The sequence below is a fragment of the Neovison vison genome, chromosome 9, assembly GCF_020171115.1.
Source record: "Neovison vison isolate M4711 chromosome 9, ASM_NN_V1, whole genome shotgun sequence".
Taxonomy (NCBI): Eukaryota; Metazoa; Chordata; class Mammalia; order Carnivora; family Mustelidae; genus Neogale; species Neogale vison.
In genome coordinates this window covers 78,365,351-78,371,350 of record NC_058099.1, presented here as the reverse complement: position 1 = coordinate 78,371,350, position 6,000 = coordinate 78,365,351, and the positions used below count along the sequence as shown (strand labels likewise).

The 6,000-nt window shown below is 38.2% G+C and overlaps 1 long non-coding RNA gene across 1 annotated transcript in view; it reads left to right on the top strand.

Moving 5' to 3' along the window:
- Positions 1–423: 423 nt before the first annotated feature.
- LOC122917664 overlaps positions 424–6,000 on the top strand; it is a 44,208-nt gene continuing 38,631 nt past the window's right edge. The window contains exons 1-2 of the long non-coding RNA XR_006386424.1: positions 424–759; positions 1,590–1,719. This is a non-coding gene — a long non-coding RNA (uncharacterized LOC122917664). The remainder of the gene's footprint in view (positions 760–1,589; positions 1,720–6,000) is intronic.

Genomic DNA, 6,000 nt, shown 5'->3' with positions numbered 1-6,000 from the left:
AGTTAATAATCACATGTCTTGATTTATAACCTTTCAAATTCTGGGAAAGCATTTTTAACAGTTACATTGTTAGGTCATTTGTAATATTACCACCCCTACCCCATCCCAAATTTTTATGCAGTGAAAACCAGACCTAGTATTTGGTAATGTCCCCAGGGAAGGAAATGAGGTGGCCAGGAAACCAGATTGAGACTAAGCGCTATAAAATAAGAGTAGAGAACAATCTGGTTGACCTTTTCTCAGACCCTTGTAGCAGGAGTGAATAGCTGAAGTTATGGACAAAACCACTTCTGTGGTCAAAACTGCTGTAGTTCTTGGGGAATCTCAAAAGGCAAGAATGAAGGTTTTATTCTGTTGGTAGAGAATCTGAGCTTTCAAGGGGCAAGTGGGGAGTTGACACAAACAGAAGAGCATATTCTTGATGGTTAGAAGAGGAGGGAGGGTGCTGAAAAGATCATTACAAGCAGTTATTGCCAGGATAGCAACATGGGTCTCTTGATGGAAACAAAAATTTGGGAGTAGTCTTCAAGTTTAGTTCATTGGTCTTTGAATTCTTCACAGTGCAGCACAGGAGCTAGACTTCCAGATGCTCTCTGGGTCTGGAGCTCAAGTCTGGATCACCATAAAGAGTGTTGTGAGTCCTTGGGGGCCTTTGGACCCTCTCCCTTTCAAGGAGGAGGATACAAAAAGGATACAACAATACTAATCTATATCTTCACAACCATTTGGACAATGGAGCAAGGAAAGAAGGGAAAAAAGGTCAGCAATAATTACACATTTATGTACTTAAAAGAAAACTCAAGAGAGGGAGCCTATGTTGGCAAGGAGATACTATGTTCTGATTTGTATATGGTAAATTTAATGGGTCTTAAATTGTGTGGTTTCTCTCCCCAAACTACGTATGTATACTTTTCCAGTCAGTCTTACATCATCGTGCTGATGTTCTGGCTGTAAACATCAGGGAACAAGATTGCTGTCACCTGGACCAACCCAAGACTTCTTACCAGGAAGAAGGAAGAATTGTTCAGTTTGATGTCTGACTTCACACAATAGCCTCTTAGCTGCAGTGTCTTTAACAGTTTCTTTTGCAAATTGTTAAAAGTCAAGGCCAATCTATAAAATTAGCTTCTATTATCACATCAAAGTTGTAGTTTCATTAAGTTGGAAGGCCTGAAACTCTCCTGCAAAAATCTCAGTTAAGAGAAAAATTCATACCTTCCAATTTCTCATCACTTGTACCATTCATCCGGGCTCTCAAAGATCATTAGTTTCAACTCTATGACCTCATGTCCTCTTCTAAGCAAATACCATCTTAACAGGCCTCTTTAGCCATTACTCATACCGATGCTTATATTTATATAGCTCTATTAAAATATTAGGTTGATGCTTGTACATTGTCTCTAGACCCACATAGCATCCTCTAGTAGAAGGAATCTAACAGGAATGGTGAGTAATGTCCCAGTTTTAAAAATCAGAATCCCCAATTGAGATACAATGGCCCCACAAGACCACTTGTACATGGCATAACCAGGACGGAAATTGGCTTTCTGATCCCTAGACTGATGATTTTTTCACTTTTCCACTTTCAGATCCAACTCCAAAGCTCAAGAACCATTGAAACTGTAAAGAAAAAGGCAATCTTGTATCTCTCTGCAAGAAGACAGGCAATTCCCAAATTAACTCAGATATAATGTAGGAAGACTTCCACTCATCCTAGAGGTAAGGAACTTTTACACTTCACCTGGAGAAATTGAAAAACACTAGACTTTACTAAGAGCTCTTCATAACTTCTACACAAATCATGTGAGCCTGTTCCTAAGAATACTTATATCTAACTGTCACACTTGATTTCCTCCTCTCATGAGTAGAGAGGCTTTTCTTTCATAATCCTCAAATCACTTTGCTTCCCACTCTTAGAAGTCATGAGCAGGGCAGTTATAGCCCCATGACATAACAGGGTTATGTTAGGTTATGTTAGGTTGAGAACCCTGAGCAGCGATATGGTACTTCCCAGAGTCTCATGAATACTCTCCTTGGGTCTGGGGATGTCATTAACCTGACAGTCCGATTTAAGAAAAGCTGACAATCTTAATTTAACCTCCTTCTTCTTGCTTAGTTATGGCAGCCTGATGCAGCAATAAATTCTAAGGACATAGCAAATAAGATGATTTTTATAAAAATGTGTTGTTGTTGTTAATCATTGCAGTCGGTTAAATTAAACTAGACCTAGGTTTGACACCCAGAGTACTCCTAATAATGAAGAAAAAAATGAATGATCCTATGAATGGTCCCTATTTACTAGTAGGTAAGAATATAAAAATAAATGTTTTTCCCAATAGTTAATTTTTTGTTCCTCTGGAGATCAGTGTTTACTTACATTTACTTACCTAAGGAGATCAAGGTTAGAAATTTTCTAGGGGCAAGTCATATAGTTTGATTCAGAAACTTCTGAGAAAAGCCTGAACATTTGACATATCAAAGGTAAGCTCAAAGGCTACTGAGAAATCTTATCCTGATTGATCAACATGATGGGAGAACTATTGGCTCTGACAGACTTACTGCTAAAATGTATTCCAAAGGTGAAAATGTGGGCATGTCATTTTCCTCTTAAGAACTTTCTGTATCTTTATATCATCTATAAGGTAAAACCTAAACTCCATAACATCATTTTAATAATCTGGGCTCTAGCCACCCCACTTGCTAACCTACATCTCCTGTCATCGCCCTTCCCCAACCTCCTCTACCTAACCATTTCTAATTCTCTGAATACCCTAAACTACATAGGCTTCTCTGTCTGTTCCTGTAGTGTGCCTTCTGGCTGGAATGACCCTCTCTTCATCTTGACCAACTGAGAAATACTTACTCTTCTTTCTAAATGCATCTAAATGCACCTGCTTTGTTCAGTTTCCTTGCCTTTTCCACGTGTAGAGGATTTCTGTCCTATGTTCCAAGGTACCTAGTATACAGCACTACCCTTATCACCACCACCATCATCATCACCATCATCATCATCATCACCATCATCATCATCATCATCATCACCATCATCACCACCATCATCACCACCATCATCATCACCATCATCATCATCATCATAATCCTGTATTGGATTTGTCTCTTTCCTGGCTATCTGCATACCAATATTCAATCTTCCTTAAGAGCAGATATGATGTGGGAGAACAAATTATTGCATTCAACTCACAAAATGCTTTGCTCTATTTATGGACTCAGAGGTGGGAGAGTTTAAGCAACAAGTGAATCTCATGTGCACTTTTCCTTCAGCAAAAGGTTTTATGTCTTCAGTAAGTCTTTTCTCTTTGAGGGGGGCATTAACTTGAGACATAGATTGAACCCAAAGCAGGTTACCTACACTTCTGATTATGCTCCTAGTCTCTATCCCTCCCTATTCATGCCAACTCCTTCCCAGGGTGAGGACAGTTGAACGTGATTTTACAACCTCAGAGCAACAATTAGAACCAGCTAAGACTTCATAAACTCCCAAAACAACCAAAAAAATGCAGGTGAGAGCATGCTTATAGACACGTGGATCCTAAATACATTTTAAACTAATTTTTCTCTTTGTTTCCCTCTATTTAATTTTTGGCACTGGTCCAAACTCCTTTTTAAAATACTTGATTTGTTAAGTCCTCAAATAATGCTAAAACTTGTCTCGCTTCAATCTGTTACAGTTTCCTTTTTCATGACATTATAAGAATCAACTACATTTTCGAGAGTCCAGAATGTTGCAGCTGAAGAATTACTTTCATATTTGAAGAAAGCATAATCAAAATTCTTTCCCCATATGCTACCTTTTCAACAGGGCTACTTTTTCATCCTTAGAAATCCATAGTATCAAAATTCCTCAAAAAGTTAAAGAGTTGAAAATTAAACCCAGAATGATCTTAAAACTATATTTCAGAGGAATTACCTTTTGTTCAAATTCTACTCTAGGGTCCCTGGATCCTCCCACACCCAATTCTGTGCCATAGACCTGGATCAACCCTAAAAGAATCACTGTTCAAAAAAGATATAAGTTTCTATTTTCATGCTATTCAACATGTGGTCTGAGATGCATATTGGAGAACAGGGTTTTTGTTTTGTTTTGTTTTTTGTTTTTGTTTTTTTTTTTTAATGATACTTAAAATTCTCTTGATACCATCTGGAAACAGGTTTCCTTTAACAGTGTCAGTCTATCCCCACTTTTCTCTAGTTCTTGCTTCCCATCTCGCTGTCTTCCAATATTTCTTGGTTGTGGTTGCAGAGACTTTTTTTTCATTGCACACCTTTGTTTGATGAGCTCTTCCTCAGGTTCCTGAGGTGGGACTGGAGGAGAAGGTGGATTTTATCTCCTCAGCAATCTCCACAGGTTCTTTTGTGGTATTTCCTGTCACTATATCAACTTTCACCTTGATAAGTTGAATCTTTCATGCTTCTTGGGGGGCAACAGCTCACACAGCTAACTATGATAACTTTTACATAATTGTGTATCAATAAATCCTTAAATGAAGGAAAGAGTGAATGACTTTTTACCAATTACGGGTGTCTTTCTCTGGGCTATTTTCCTCTAACTTTTCCTGTTTCCTAAAAGGGAATACCATGTCAAGATTCATAAGTTCTTTCTCTTGCATTTTTTTTTTCATTATGTACTTTTTCTTGGTAAAGTATCTTGATTGGTAGTCAGGACAAACTCTTTAGTATAATAGAGGTGTAAAAGAGGTGCTGATGTATAGACAAATACACACAGCCCCACGTATGCAGCCTGAGTGCAGACTGATTCAACATTGAAGTGTTCTTTATCTATAAAATTAGCTCATTAGAAGGCTTTTATCTTGAGGCTATAATACCTCTAATTAGCATAACTTTGAAGACTTCCTTCTATGAAGCTGCCCAAGTAAGTGATTCTCAGTTTTTGCATGTCATCTTTCAGCCATGGCTTCGTTAAAGCAAGCTGACTTAAGCTTAGTCATAATGACAAAACTTTTGGTGGATATAGCAAGAAACTTTGATATATTTCTACTTTACAGTCAGAAGCAACTGAGGGAAGATGAGCTCATTTATGAGGGATTGAATGTCAATGGCCATTACAAGCTGCTACCACTAGTGTTCTCTGAATATCTCACATCACTTGGCACTGGGAGTGATGGAATTAATTTTAAGGGAGTCCACCTTTTGAGAGAAACCTGTGACTAGTACACAGGCTTGACTGTCTCTGAATTCAGGACATAGACATTCCTACATGTAAACATTCATTCAGGAACCTTGGAGCAAGCTTGGTGCAAGTTTGTCCTGGCACTTCTGCCTCTGCTTCTGTCTACATGATCTTAACCCCGAGCACTCAGAGAATGTTCTCTATAGTGACAGCTGCTCATTGTAGGTGGAGAGTTGCAAAAATTTAAAGTAGCTGTAAAGACTCAAGCCAGGAATAGTTTCCTTACTTATCTCCTGTCATTCTTATGGTCAAAACAACTAACCTCAATGAGAAACACCAGACTCCCCCATCTTGGTATCCATCCATTGCTAGAGCATAGAACACATTTTCGTATAGAAATACAATAAATGAGGTATGTGTGGTTGGAATGATGCAATTATTGCTTGTCTTTGCTTGAAATCAGGTCCTTTGTGGATGAGACTGGACTCAAGCCTTCAGAGTGACAAGACTATACCAACTTAAAATAAAAAATTGTTGGTATAACTCACTTATACAAACCTAAATCAGGATCTGGTCAAAACATGAATGTAAGTTCCCAGCTAACTCTCATTACTGGCAGTACTGGAATTACCCAACCATGCAGTTCTGTGCCAAACTAAAACTTAATATTTAGAACTGGAAACGATTGCCTGAACATTACTTACCAAGGTTAGAGTAAGTATTGAACTCATTTCAGAATTTAGTGCAAGAGCTAGATAATGCAAGAGAAAATTACTGAAACTTTAGAAGGAAGCAATTAAAATAGGGTTGCAAGGAGGAGGGAAAGTTCCCTCAGTGTGGGGGAGTTAGAT